The following is a 15,797-nucleotide window of genomic DNA, read 5'->3' on the forward strand; positions in this document are numbered from 1 at the left end:
GTAAAGACAAGCGTGGTAAAGTTCAGCAGTGCGGCCGGCCACTTCACCATTACGTACAGCATACATATGTGTGCCAAGCAGTGACATGCAAATATTTCGAAATAACGAAACTTTGGGACAACTTGTTAGGCAGGTGCATGCTATTATGAGGGTAATAAGATCAAGCTTAGGCCTCAGCTTCCTGTAACGATTGACACATTTACGCTACTTATACTATAGCTCGTTCGCACGTGGTCATATTGTTTCGTATTAATAATGGGGAACGTTTGTCGATCTTCGTTGACTGCTAAATTTGCGTCACGCTACCACCCTCACTGATTAACCGTGTCGCCAATGGAGCTTCGTCTGCCGTTTGAGTTTTCTTTGCGTAACTGCGACTGCGAGAGCGATCGTAAAATAGCATGCGTTTGAAATAACTACACATTTGTGGGCATTTTTACCGCGATCCCAGCACTTGTTGCACGTGATGGTTGGCCTGCCGCGCTGCTGAATTTTCCCACGCGTTTCTGTCATACAATGCCCTACACGTTCGTTTCTGGGAATAGCGAAATTTTGGGCGACATCTTTTACACGTTCTCAGGTGCATGCTAGTATGCTGGTGAGGTCAAGCTTACGTCTCAGATGTCTGTAACGATCGAATCGTTTACGCCTATTAGGCTATCGCTCCGAATTCGCACGTTGTCCTATTTTTAGTAATGGAGTCCCGGCCGCGGCGCCCGCATTTTGACGAGGGCGATATGCGAAAACACCCGTGTACTTAGATTTAGGTGCATGTTAAGAACCTCAGGTGGTCGACATTTCCGGAGTCCTCCACTATACGGCGTGCCTCATAATCAGAAAGTGGTTTTGGCACGTAAAAACCCCATAATTTAATTTGACTGTTAATTAAATTTCTGTCGGGTGCGCGTTTTATCGCGTTTTGCTGGACACAATAAGAGTTTGTTCACTCACTCTGTCAGGTGATTTACCGTGTCGCCTAAGTTTTGTCTATCGTTGGAGTTTTATTCGCATAATCGCGTTTGCAAGACCAATACAATCGTGGAAGTTCCAAATAACGGAACTATATTGTAGGCATTTGTATTTCAATGGCAGCACCTCGCACACAGGGCGGTTGACCAACCGTGCTGCTTCAGTTTTCTCGCATTTGCTATCATTTGGGCCAGCGTTTGTGCTGACATGTGTGCGCGACGCGCTGGACAAGATTACGAGCCTGTTAAATCCCCATGTTGTCATTGTATATTTACTGGAGTTATATAGTCGACAATCGCCTAATTTTTGTATTATTATTGCGATAGGAATTGTACGGACACTCCTGATGAAATTCCGCTGACGCGGACGTGCGCCGCGATGGGTAGTGGCTTCGTGGGCGCTGTTCCCGCGCAGCTTACTGTCGAAGTTCGCGTAAATTTGGCTCTGGAAAGGCATTGTGGCTGGAAGCAGCAGGAAGCCATCGCGTGTTGCTACCGCCCCCTCTTCACACCAGCGTTCATACAGCGTGTTTACCGTCAGGGAGATGTGTTCATGCTTGGCTTTGCGCACGACACTGTTTGTTAATTTAACAAGGAAGCGAAGGTTTACTGTAACTTAAAGTGGCGATAACACGTACAGCTGCTTAAATATAGCCGTTTGGTAATTTGCTGTTCCAATCGCTGCTTCGCTTTTCGGACGAAACTATGCTATGCTGACGTAGTGACTATGATAATTCCTTTTATCTTTCTACAGAGATGAAATCATTACTTTTCTGATAACTGTTCGCTCAACGAGTTTGTATTAAGCCACAAAGAAGCAAAGTTGCTGTCAGAACCTGCAGATTGCTTTTAAATGTGCAGGTTGTTAAATAGCAATTTTCGTAAACATTTCTAACACGTTTTTATTGCATACTTTACAGCCATGCTGTGTTCCTGCCATGAGCCTGGTGTCACTTTGAGTCAACATCATTCTTCGTTGATGACCAGCACAGAAACAAGCCCACGGAAATCTGCTAACCTTCTTAGTACCTCTGATCTCAGCAATATATTTTCTTGTTTGCGACCACTGGAACCGATCCTTCAGGATTACTAGTAAATTGTGTAGCGTACCCCGGATCTCTTCTGTTCTGCATCTGAAACTATGGACGAAAGACTTCACCCAGCGTGTGGCGACTTCCTTACGGGCTGATATACTTGTGAACTCTGGGTTACTTTTTATCTCTGGGACTGTTCAAGCAAGCCCACAGAAATGCCCCACTGAATTTCTTAGTACACGTGAACTGCAATGTAGTTGTCTTCGACCGCTGGGCCAGCCTGCAGTGAGCCTTCGTAAAATGTTTAGTCGCCAAGATACCTGCAATCTTTTCACAAGTATTTGTATCTGCTGCCATGGAAGAACAGCCACGCTCTGCCTCTGGTAACTTCCATTGAGGCTGTCTGACACCCGTGAATTTTTAGGATGAAATTGTGTTTTTGTGTGGCCGCTGAAGCAAGCCCACACAAATCCTCTATTAGCGTTTCATATGAGTGAACTCATATAATGCTGAAGCGATCATGCTGCAAGCTACTAGTTAATTGTGTAGTCGCCAGGGTACCTGTGACGTTTCAGCAATATTTGGCTGTGGCCACGGAGAGGACACATTCAGCTTCTGTTTACTTGCTTAGAGGCCTTCAAGCCTCTAAGCAAGTAAACAGAAGCAAAAGAAACAAACACAAATTCACTTATGGTGAATTTATCTTTGTGACCACTCAAGTGCAGCAAGTGTCTTGTAACTCTAGTACTTGTGACATCAGTTTGGTATTGTGTTGAAGCAAGTGTCTTGTAACTGCTTTTGTATCTGTGAACTCTCCAGTAATGTTCGTGTTTGCAACTGCTTAAGTGATCCTTAAGTAATCTTTTTAATGCCCAGTGTGTCTATAAAATATGTAGTACTTCTACTGTGTGCAACCGCTGAAGGAGGCCTGCAGAAAGCGGAGTAGCTTCCGTCATGGCTAAGACACCTCTGAACTTTCCAGTAAATATTGTATTTATGGGCCCGCGACCGTTGAAGTGAGCCAGCCCACAGTAGCCCTCCTACTAACTTCCTTTGTACCCCCCACCCTTGCATAGGGCTTTTGAAGTTCTTTTACTGGCCGAGGTGCATCTGCGAATTATTAGCTCAACTGAAATGGTCTTGTCACTACACACGAAAGTGTCGATGTTTGCTCTGGTTACCTTTGCCAGAACTTGTTATGGATGCACAGTGCATTTGCTCTACACTCTAAGAACAGTTGCACCCTTTGGGGTGTAAATTTGCGACAGAACAATAATCGTCATCTGTCTTGCCTTTCCTTTCTTGAAAACCCTGCGCTCATTACTTTCCTGTCGATAATGCTCTGTCATGCTGATAATGCGCATGCCGTTCGTGACATGGAAGTACTGGGCTTGCAGCGTTAAAGAAAGGAAATGCAGGCAAGTCAGATGACGATTATTGTTCTGTGGAAAATATACACCCCAAAGGGTGCAACTGTTTTTAGAGTGTAAATGGATGATCATACAGCAGCTGTTTGTCTATATATGACCACTGAACTAGCCTCGAGTAATTTTGTTAGTTGCCTAATGTAGTTGTGACACCTTAATTTAGCATACCTCGTGTTTGTGTATGTGACTACTGAATATGGCCTAGGGAAAGGCTCTGGCAACTTAAAGTGGCTAACATATCTAAACATTTCAGCAAATTTTTCATTGATGTGCCTGCGACCACGACAGTGAGCCCACAGCAAGCCTTGTGATAAGTTCCATAGTGGCCCCACTGCGAATTCTTAAATTTTCTTGCTACCCAAAGTGCATTTGTAAAGAGTTTGAATAATGTGCACGTTTACTAACCATGGTGCGGTATAAAATAAATAGCTCCTAATAGCTGAACTTGTATGATGAAATTATCGAGTTTTATTTGCATTGATGGGTTTTACTAAAAACTGTTAGTGCATTTTAGAGTTCAACGAGTGATCTTCCTGCAACTGTTCTATTGAAATAAATGCTGTATTTTTAATGAGATTGTCAAATGATTCAGCAGCCTGCAGAACTTAGTTCTGCAGCTTCGTCCCTGTTAGCACAAAGAAGTATAGGTTGCATGTCTATATGTTTTGAATTAATGCATTTTTATCAAGTTGTATGTAATGTATTTGCTTAGCGTAGCAGGGAACCATGTGCACTGCAGCCTGCATTTAACGTGCTTTGAGATGCGGTGGGCTGCATTCCTGGCTTATCTCCTGGTACTTCAGCTTTTGCATGACAAAAATATTTGGTTGACTTATTGGATTCCTCGATTTTTTGTGTTGCTCTGGTATACACTGACGCCATGAATGCTTAACCAATTTTCTCTGCTTGCATATAACTTACTATTTATAGATGTGAATTTCAAGGCTGTATTATTTGTATCATTTTATACTATTCACTTTCTGTAATATAATTTCTTGCAGCATTCTATTGTTCATTTTTTTACCCTTATGCATTTCTGTTATACAATGTTCACTAATGTTCACCTTTTTTTCTCGTTTATCCATTATGTTATGTTTATGTTCTCTTTATTGTGTACGGTGTCATTTCTGTAGGGGGTACAGACCTTCTCAAGCCGAATTCATTTGGCTTTTTGTCTGTACTCCTGTCATCTGTACATGTATAGATGCAAAATAAACTTGAATTGAAATTCACCGCTGGGATGGATCTTCAAGAGCCATGCAGTTCCTTTTCATCATTGCCTACAAGTCATCACAAAACCAGCTTACTTTGTTAACGGTATGTAAACTGCAGCAGGCTTGCTGCACTGTAGGGCCCATTCTGAGGAAAGTCCCAATTATGGTAATTTGTAATCAATATGGACGCCCTGTGGATATCCTCAATCCCAACCAAATGTCCCACAAACGTCCTTTGGACGATTGGTAAAATGTCCCAGAAGCGTCCTACATCCTCGCAAAAATGTCCTTGGCATGTGCTCCGGGTTATGCAATAAGAATAATCCATATTTAAACATCTCTTGGACGTTCGGGGGACGTTTCTATGAACGTCAATCCCAGGGACGTCCGAATGTCCCGTTTTCGATCTCTGCTGGGCATCTGTAGGACGCTGGTGCTCCAATGGGATTATCTTCAAAGGTCCTGCGGACGTCCGAAAATTTGATTTTGATGTACGATGGACGTTCGTGGGATGTGCAATTCTCTTGCGTCGGACGATCCTATGGACATCCGTAGTACATCATCGGGACTTCTAGGGATGTCCAACGGACATCAAAATATCCTTTGTAGGACGTCCTTTGGACATTCACTGGAGATCTGTGGTCCAGTGGGATGAGGCGATCGTCGCGAACGCGCTCGCATCAAATAGCGACGGCAGCGATGACGCGGTAGGGCAGGCTACCCGATGAGGTGATCGTTGCGACCGTGCTTGCATCTGATAGCGACGGCAGCTATGTCGCGGTAGGGCAGGCTGCGCGATGAGGTGATCGTCGCGACCGTGTTTGCATCAGATAGCGACGGCAGCGATGACGCGTTATGGCAGGGGAGGGGGTGGTGGGGAGGGGCACTGTTATCCACGCCATTATACACCAGAACACCGTGAATTCAAAGGGCGCCGCCATATTGATGAGCGCCGGTCGCGCCATCTATCCCAAGCGCCGCGAAGTAGCAGGCCTGGGCTGCCACGCCGGGCGATGCGACCCGGCGCGAAAGCGAAACTTGGGCTTTTTAGCTGGGCAGAAGGCGTGTTTCACGTTTTTTCTAACCTGTCATTTTTGCTGTCTGGATTCAATCAAACTTCAAGACCTCGTGCAAGTCCACAATGGACACACTGAGTGCTGTGCAGACTGCAGAAGCGAATACATCGGGTAGGTACGCTATTACGTTTGTACAAACCGCGCGCTATATGCTAGAACACCTGTGAGCTTTTTGGCACGTAACCTGTGAAGGAATTTACAGCACGGTGTTGGTGCCATATATTATTAAAGCACGCAGAACACTGTCATCTGCACTTTCAGTTTGGTCTTGTTTGTAATGGTCTCTAATGGGTTGGCCGCGCTTGGCAACCAACTGGCGAGGTCGTTTGACTGCCTGGTTAGCAGACGCCTGCCCTTCACCACCTGCACACTGAAAACAAAATAGATGTTATAGTAAGAAGGGCTGTAGTTCTTTCCCATGCCATAACTTTTGCGAATATATAAAGTCATCTCAAAATGAAATAGAAAATACACCAGGCCAATTGTATCGTGCAACCACTTAAGAGTACAACATTCAGAACAAGAGCCTACAGCACTCGAACAAGCAGCATATGATGCTAAACCTGCACTCATTGGAAAATGAGGTATACAGTAGTTATAATGTTCAACTACATGTGCAGTCAAAGCCCGTATAACAGGGCGAGCATGACAGATGCAGGTGTTGTACAGTTGCACAAACCATGACAGGGCATGTAAAATTACCATCCCTACTTAAAGCTGCATCATCAGGACCCCTTTGCTACAAGACAACAACCGCACCTGCATTCCAAGAAATTAACCCCACCAACTGCAGCTACCTGGTACAAGACCTGTTTCGCTTGCTTGTGCGAGGCCATCGGATTGTTGGCGCTCCCTTAGAAAACAGTAAAAAAAAACTAGTGAGAACGATCAAAGTTTTGTTACAAAATACAAGAATAATTAAGCACCTTATTTTCCTCGCCATATGAACGGAAATATTTTGCGCTTTGCCCCGCATAACAGCCCGCACGCAGTTTATAGCTCAGGAGGCTCAAATGAATTCGTTACGAATGACACCTGCAACACCAGCTCGTAAAGGTTGGTGCGCTGCAAGAACACCTTCGGCGACGAGTAGTCGTCGTTTACGTTTTGTGGACGCATGCTACGTGACGAGCAGACTTCGGTTTACTTTCGTTAGCAATAACGCTCACCAGCAAGGCCTACAACTTGTCGTTCACGCTTAATGGTCATTCCGTGCACCAGCTGCAAGTATCGCTAACCGCAAACTCAACTGTTCCGCTTAAACGTCGGGAGATCTGCCTGAATGAAAACACGAAAAGGCTTGCCTTTTTGTTGTAGCCAAGGCGAAGCACCGGCGCGGGATTCTGCTCTGTAGGCTTTTTGCCCAGAAAGTGCTCGGAGCAAACCTGCGTATTACGTTTGTAGGGCGCAAAGTTGAACGTGGCACCAAAATATACACAGATCGAATACTCACTCGTGCATTTTCACTGGGTTGGTAGTTCTTCCTATTCACTGCAGCTATTCACCGGTGGCGCAGCTTGGCATTCTTCGTTGCGCATGGAAATCGGCGCAGGCTGAAAACACCGCACCGGCACGATTCCCTACGTGTGTTGTGCTCTTCGCAAACTGCGCTAAGCAACCTGCTCCTTTTCCGCTGGTTGTTTTGGCATCCAAACACGACGCAATGATGCCCAGATGACTTCTTCTACTTTGGATCCGTGTGAACGGGCACATTTCCGCACTTTGGAGCCCTAGAGCTGGCGCTTGCCATGTCTACTGGTCGCCGGCGAACACACTTTGGCAGCCCAGTACAAAATAGCGCCGGTCGACCGGGCAACCCGGGTGCGAGAGTATGCGTTCGGTTAGTCTGGGTGCGAGACTAGCGTGTTCTGGTCTATAGTTTTCTCACAACAGCTCTGCCATCCCCCTATTTTGATTTTTTTTATGCAGCCAGGTTATAACAACAGAATTTTTGTGGCATCTGAATCGCGTTATAAGTGGGTTCTACTATATATATATATATATATATATATATATATATATATATATATATTTGTGTGTGTGTGGTGCAACTAGCTGACAGTTGCACTTTGCCTCTCAGAGAGACAGGACATGAAGGACATGTGCCCAGTGAGCTCCTGAAAAACGCTTTGCAATATGGTAAACCCTGCGATGTAATATGTTAACGCATTTCTCTCGCGTTTACCACCAAATCGCCTCTGAACTTTTTTCTCACCCAACAATACTGTACCTAATAATCAAAAAACGCTCTCACTTAATTGCATGCAAGAACGCCGAACTATTTGTTATTGTGAACGCAGATCCACTGCAGAAAGTCTTCCTATATACTCTTTCAGTAGTTCCATGGAAGCTATGCATACAGGCTAGGTCACAGTAGCAGCTTTGCAGACTCGACGGCACGATTCCAGGCCAGGACTACGGAAACGGCGACGCAGCAGTCGGAACGAGCAAGCGTCGCTCGCGCGGACGCGCCCTGCTGGCGAGAGCCGCAGTAGCTGTCGGTGACCGCTGGCTCTTTTCTCCGCCGCCGAGGGTTGCGAGTTGGATACAGGCGGCCGCCGAAGTCGCTGCGCCGAACTCGCCACAGCATCACCATTGCCCGGTGGCTCGATCGTAGTCCGGGGCAGCAGCGCAGATGACGGCAAGCCAGAGGTGACTCCAATCACGCTGCGTACACTCAACACACTCGGCAAACACTAAAGTAGTGCAAGGGGGAGGAATTCTGCATGCGCATCGCCCACGTGGTACGATGTTCGACTCGGCTAGCAAAAGATCGGGCAGCTACTCAGATGCTAAGTTCACGTGAACGAAGCTCGCTTCCTTGAGTCGAACGAGTAATTTCAATTCGTGCGAGGCTATAGAACTAGAATAAGGGACGCAAAGTGCAACACCTCAACGCCACGGTCCACCGGGTTGTGTCCCTCCTCGTGCGACAGGCAGCTTCGTAAAGCCTTAGGCCTAAAGCGTCGCTACTCTGACAACAACCGGCATCCAACAAACAACACCCAAAATGGGCGCAAAACAGGCAGCCGCGAGGAGACGTCAGCTCTGTTAGGTCGTCCTACTCCGCTCGGTGCACACAGCATCCGAGTTGGCCGGCGCCCACCGTCCCAGACGGTCAGTGGCGTAGCCAGAAATTTTTTTCGGGGGGGGCTACGCCACTGGCCCAACATATATATATATATATATATATATATATATATGTAGCTGCACGTTGCAGCTCAGCGTTCTCCTTAAGAGGAAGCTTTAGCTCGGGTGCTCCTATTTAAGTACATGTAGAAGGGGAATTCGCTTTTCCCTGCAACCACTTCACCAAATGTGAGGAGGTTTGGCATTTAAAAGAAAAAGTTTAATTCTAGTGACTACTGGCTACGAATTTTTCATTTAGGAGGTCAATTATTTATTAAAAATTGGCCAAAATTGAACATTTTCAGGGAACGAAACTATCAAGTTTAACACTCCGTGACTCAACAATGAAAAATGATATCACAATTCTGCGAATTGCATCTAATAGTACATCTACAGCGGACAAAATAGATATGTTACACATGAATCTCAAAAAAATTTAGTATTGTAGAAATACGGCTTTTGCAGAACGCTTGTACACAACGTAACCAATTCACGTAAGATACAAATTGACACAGCAAACTTGTCCGCTTTGACTCTTATAATAAATGCCGTTTACAGAACCACAATATCTGTTCTTCATGCATAGCTATTAGATCTCAGAAAAGCGTTTCTGCGTTTTACAAGTATTTGAATAGGCCGCGTCGGATTGGGCCCGAGCTAAAGCTTCCTCTTAAACAATTTATCGAGGGATCAAATACATGAATAATAACTGCATTGTCATTGCCAAAGATGCTGCAAACGAATTCTTGAAAGCTACGCTCTGTAAATACAAGTAAAATATGTATTTTTTTCATAAATTTTATACTCGTATGTGCCAGAAATTGTGCCCAACATAACTGACCTCAACGCTTCCATGTTTTTTGTCTATTTATTAAGTAAAGAAAATATCACACGAACTTTAAAACTATATCAGTTCGAAACCCGGAGAGCAGTGCATGCCGCTGATATGAATAATTAAACGGCAATGAACTGAACAAGTTGAGGACAAATATCTTAATGAAACTTTGTCATTCAAGAACCGTGCTTACATTCTTGTATATATGCAATGGCCAGTGAAAAATCTCAATGACGCTGTCGTTTGTTCCAATGTATTACGCAGGAGTAGCTGTCCCTTGTCGTGTATCGTGAGTAATTGCACCGAAGTTATAGTCGCGACAGAGAGCACGTATAAAAAGCAGGAGTTCTGCAAGATATATGAGCGCAAGTCAAATGAATGAGCCAACAACGGGGTACTTTATTTAAAAGTAGTCTTCATGAGAATTTAGACATCTGTCCTATTGACTAACGAGTTGCGTGATTCCCGTCTTATAAAACTCCTTGGGTTGCTGCTTCAAAAAGTCTGTACCTGGTTCCCCTGAGCTGTTTTTTCGGTTGCCCCAAAATGCAGAAGTCGCAAGGTAACAGGTCTGAGCTGTATGGCGGATGTTGCAGCGTTTCCCACTTGAACTTTGCCAGTTTTGTATTAACCACATAAGCGACGTGGGGACAGGCATTGTCGTGGAACAAGATGACCCCATTCGTCAATTTTCCACGTCGTTCGTTCTTGATTGCGACACGCTGCCGTTCTGGCGTTTCACAATATCAGAAACAATTGATAGGCTCTCAAGATTTAGCAAATTCTATCAGTAATGGACCCTGTCGATCGAAAAAAAAGTCAACAACACCTTTCCAGCGGAAATGATGGCCTTTACGTTCTTTGGACGTGGTAAATTCGAATGTTTCCGCTGTAAGCTTTGCCGTCGTGTTTCAGGCTCGTAGTAGTGGCACCAAGGTTCGTCCCCGATCACAGTTGCAAACAAGAAGTCGTCATGCTCATTGTGATACCCGATCAGATGAGTCAAGGCAGCGCGAAACTTCTCCGTCTTCTCGCGATGGATAAAAATATTGGGGATCCATTGCGCACCAAAGAGCCGATAACCGAGAAGCTCATGAATTATGGCGTGAACCGAACCGTAACTGATGTTCAGACGGTCTGCCAGTTCATCGATGCTTATCCTCCGTTCTTGTTTCAGCAGCTCAGGAACCTTTGAAATTGCGTGGGGGGTGATTGCACGATGTTTTTAGCCCGGTCTTCGAATTTCTTTGCAACGTCCTTTGAACCGTTTGCTCCAACGCTTCACAGTGGTCAATGAAACGCAGTGTTCAACGTACACGGCAGTCATATGGTGATTAATTTCTGTTTTGGAAACACTTTCAGCTGTCAAAAACTTCGCGACACCGAGTTGTTCAACTTTTGAAGTGTCCAGTATGTGACGCAACCATATTCAACCCAGTGTATGAGAGCATTAAAGAACATTTATCTTCACACCTGCGTGTCACTTTTGTAAATGAGACATGCCGTTCTCCTACGCGCATGCCGCGCAGATAATGAACCGAACCATTATTGCGCGGTTAGGGTAGGCTCACTTTCATTTGACTCGCCCTCGTTCATAAGAAATGCAAAGATACAATGGGATATGCAAATGCGAAAATACGGCTTGATAAAGGACAAAAAAAGTGTCACTGGAAACAAAGTTCACTGCATGCATACACAAAACCTCGCAACAAGATATTTAAGTATACGTATAAGTCTCCGATGAGTTTATGTATGTAACTGTATAAGTTAACTGTATATAATGCGTCTAATAACTGTATAACTGTAATAACTGTACAATGCGTATATAATACTGTAATAAAGAAGTAACTGTATATAATGCGTCAAACAAGGCAAATAAACATGTTGCACAATCATAGATTCACAGAATCCTAGATTCCGCCCCCATTCCATCCACTCCCCCGATGTATTGCGCGCGACGGAAGGCGGTGCGCTTGCTCCCCGCTTTTCTCCTTTGCGCACACAAGACTGAGCCACCATCGTCGGCTCACCCATTCCACCTCCCCTCCTACGCTTTTACTCGCACATACAGCATGCAGCGCGTGGTCACGATGTTATCACCCTTGGACTTTATACGAAACATGAGGGCGATGGCGAATGCGCCTGGAGTGTCCATATAATTGCTTTCGCAATAATATAATAAACGTATCCGGCAACTGAAGCGTCCCGTCGCCCATTACTTTCCGCAAGGGAAGTATCAAAATCGAACTTTCATCATACGACAATTCGCTGCGCCGTGTTAGATATGGAGCTGGTTCCTGCGAATACTTCGAGTTCCCCAGACCACATCGGATTGCAGCACAGCTAATTGAGGAATGCAGAAGCAGGAAAGCGCATTCCAGAGAAGCGGCCGAGCAGACAAGTTTAAGGCAACGAGTTTACATGCCAACAAGTTCGTGCGCCGCCGGGATTAGCAGGTGGGCATCCGACAATGAAGCAGGTGCAGCCCTCCCCTTCTCTTTGTTCGAAGTGCATTGCCAGTCTGCGATGCAAGACCGCAGCAAGCCGCCAGGTGTGACACCACGACACGGGCGCCTACCATTGGCTGAAAGTGGCGTCATCGGAGTGGACTCTCCCATTGGTCAAACATGACGTGACTTGCAGTGCTCGAAGGGTTTATAAGAAGCCTTCCAGAGAGACCTGAGGATTCTGGGACATGCCCTGATTCCCTGATTCTCCTCTCTCGAACTTCTTGCCGCGGGCCGCAGCGTCCGAGTTGCTGCCGGCCCGTAATGTCAGTACGAATGTTACTGGACGCTCACCTCCCTGTACATAATATGTAATTAAATCCTCCCAAGTTGTGGTTTTCATCCCGAAGTCCCGTACCTACAACCCCTACATCTGGTTGGCAGCGGTAGGATCGCCTCCGAATGCATCAGCTGGTGGCAGCGCTACGGATAAACCTTCGTCGAGAGAGATCCTAAGGAACCGGGAAGAGCGAAGAAGAGAGAGCCTTCGTCGAAAGAGGTCCGAAGAGACTGGGAGTATCGAAGAAGGAGCGAGCCTTCGACCCAGGGAGTCCGGAAGGAACCGGGAACAGCGGACAAATGAACCGGATGGCAGGGTGCTGCAACCGTAAGTGAGCGCGTGGTTTTTTTCCTTATGATTCGCCAGACTCAAAGGTTGTGTGTTCAATTTTGATAGTTCTGGGAATCGGGAGTTTGTTGCATTGTGTGTTTGCACAAATTAATTAAGGAAAACAGTTTTAACCACCTGTCGGGGCAGCTGCCATGGATCTTAGAAGGTTGACGAGGTTAGATTTGTTGTTGGTGTGCGACGATTTGGGAGTTGAGGCGGACGAACGGATGGAAACGCCAGCTATCATAAAGGCGATTAATGATAGTGGCAATGATGACAAAAGCATTGAGCTTGCTTGGGAAGTGATACAGGAGCCACGGGAGCGTGTGCGTCGTGTACGTTTGCGGGAGCGTCGTGAACTTAAGAGTGAGAGTAAGCGTGAACAACGCGAGAAGGAACGGAAGCATGAGCTTCAAGAACTTACTCTTAGGTGTCAGCGTCACGAACGTGAGAAGGCACGCGAACGTGAGAATCAACGTAAGCTTGAGCGAGAGCAAAAGTATGAGAGAGAGAAGGCAGCACTGATCAAAGAGATACAGTATTGTGATCAGTTATTGGCACAGAGACAACGGCTGTCTGAGAATTCTGTAGGTAGTACAGAGCGAAAGAATGAGCAAGTGTCTAGTGGTTTTTCGCCAGAAGCCGCCGAAAAGAGTAGTGCCTGTGAGATTAGCTGCAGATTCATAAGTGAAGGGAAAAGGCTAGCTGCTAACGATGCCTTAGTGGCAATAGAGGCCGTTAAAGGCCAGAGTGAGAGCGACGAGGTGCTGTGCCAACAGATGACTGTGGAGACAGCTAGGCCAGCTGCGAACAAATTGGCACAGTTACCGCGTGTGTGCGTCGCTGGTAAGGTTAGCGAGGTTGCTAGCGAGGAAAAGGGTACTGTTGACGCGACAGAAGCGAGCACCCATGTCAGGCCACAGGTGCGTGCAGAAGTGAAGTGCGAGCTGGACGATGCAGTTGAGAATAGTTCTCGGGGTGGCGAGCTCCGTAGCTCACGAGAGAACAACTGCATTGTTCAGGGATCGGTGCGGCTCTCCGCCAGTCTAGATAGCCTAGATAGGGATGATTCCGTTATTAATCATTCGGACTGTGCGCGTGAGACAGCGATCGATACCGACGGGCTGTGTGCCGATTCACAGCGTGCGCTGGGCAATGTAGTAGAGGGCAGTTCGCAAGAGTGCGAGTTGTCTTACTCGAGTAAAGCCTGCTGCATTGTGCCAGAGTCGGTTGAGCTGTCCGCCAGTCGAGGCAAAGTGAGAGGAGATTTAAATGTAAATCACTCAGACTGTGCGGGTAAGAGGCCGATCCGGGCCGACGAAACGTGTACCGGCCAGCACGAGGCACGAGAAGGCGACATGAAAGTGAGTGCGAAGAGAAAGCGCCGTAAAAAGAAGCGCGGTAAAGACCAAAAGACGGTAATTAATGTAGCGCCGCCAAAAATGGCGAGAAACCCAAATGGGCAGGGCGCGAGGAAAAAGATGCGGTCGTCTCGGACGATGTTGACGCATCGAAAACGTTCGAGCCACCGGTCAAAGGAGGACCGCGAAGAATGTTCTGCGCGGACGCGGACAAAGGGCACGGGGCAGTTAAGCTGCTCGTCGTTCCGTAGTTCTTTTCACAGCTCAGCGTGCAGTTCGAAGAAACGCAAGGTGGCAGGACGAGACCAGGTGGGGAGTAGCGACGCGGTCAATCGAGTTCGTGTTGAAAGCGGGGCGCGGGGACGCAAATTGGCAGGAGACCGTAACGTCTTGGGGGAGCTGATAGTGAATCAGCCCTTTTGTTGTCTCCCGGCAGCCAGAGTAGCTTTCAGACCACGTCCACCCCGCGTTCGACTCAAAGTATGAGTCAGACGGAAGCGTTTGGAAAAGGAGGCCTGGAGCGCTTCCGTAGAAATGAAGTGTCTTGTTTTATTTTTGAGCATCGGAAAATTTCGCGATTTGAGACTGGGATTTCTTTCAACGTGTAAGGTATGAGCTTTGTTTATGTTTTGGTTTGAGAAAGCTCCGAGATTTGAAAGATGCGTTTTATGTAAACATGTAGTCTCGCGAGATGCTCATTAATAAGTAGATAGGTTTTTTTGTGTGTGTGTATGTGTGAGTAACCTGAGGGTCAAGGTTATTGTTGAGAGGCCTATCGTAACGCGCGTGTATGTTATTTAACCTTTTCTTTTTAAGTGTTTTTGAATTTACTAAGGTTAAGCGCGTAGATTTTCAGTGAGTGCATGATTTGCACGGCGAAGCGTTCTTAGTTCCATTTGCGCGTGTCCTGTGCGGACGGAAGGAAGCAGACTTTATGACTGGGTTGCTAGTGTGTGTGTGAGGGCAGCCGTGTATTCTGACTTCTTTAGTGAACGTGCGTGGAACGAGTTATTAAAAGACGCATTATTTTAAGGGTTCTGCGGAGTGTGTAAGTCCCGCAAGTTAAATTGTTCGTTTATGTCACGTGTCCTGTAGGACTTTCAGGAAAGAAGCGTGAGTAAGCGTAAATGAAAAGTTTGCCTACAACGCAAGTACGCATTTTGTTTAGTGACCACAAGGCTAGTGCGCTTGTGATTACGTACTTGTGAGGTTGACCAGATTGTTCAGTGGCACCAATACGTGTGATAAGTACGCCACTGCGATAGATTGGAAACATGCTGTTCGTGTAGTTAGGCCACTTAAGTAATGTTCGGCTGTTTTCATTTGTTGGTTGCATCGTCGACGACCCTTTTGTTTGCAACAACAATAGTAGTCTGGTCTTGTGGGCAATCGAGGAGAAATGGATAGCGGTTTGGAAGGGTGGTTGGAACTGTTTTGTCGAAATTGGGGAAATAAAAGATCAGGGTTGATTTTGACTCAGTAATAGTCTGGCGAGTCAGGGGTGAAGAGCCTGCGCTTACGCGTGGTGCAGCGCTGTGCTGTTTTGTTTGTTTGACGTTTGTTCTCCAGGGCCCAGGATCCCGAGGGTTGTCAAACGAGGCTCGACCCCAGTACCCTGCAGCTTCTATCAGCGTTC

The sequence above is a fragment of the Dermacentor albipictus genome, chromosome 6 (genome assembly GCF_038994185.2).
Source record: "Dermacentor albipictus isolate Rhodes 1998 colony chromosome 6, USDA_Dalb.pri_finalv2, whole genome shotgun sequence".
Taxonomy (NCBI): domain Eukaryota; kingdom Metazoa; phylum Arthropoda; class Arachnida; order Ixodida; family Ixodidae; genus Dermacentor; species Dermacentor albipictus.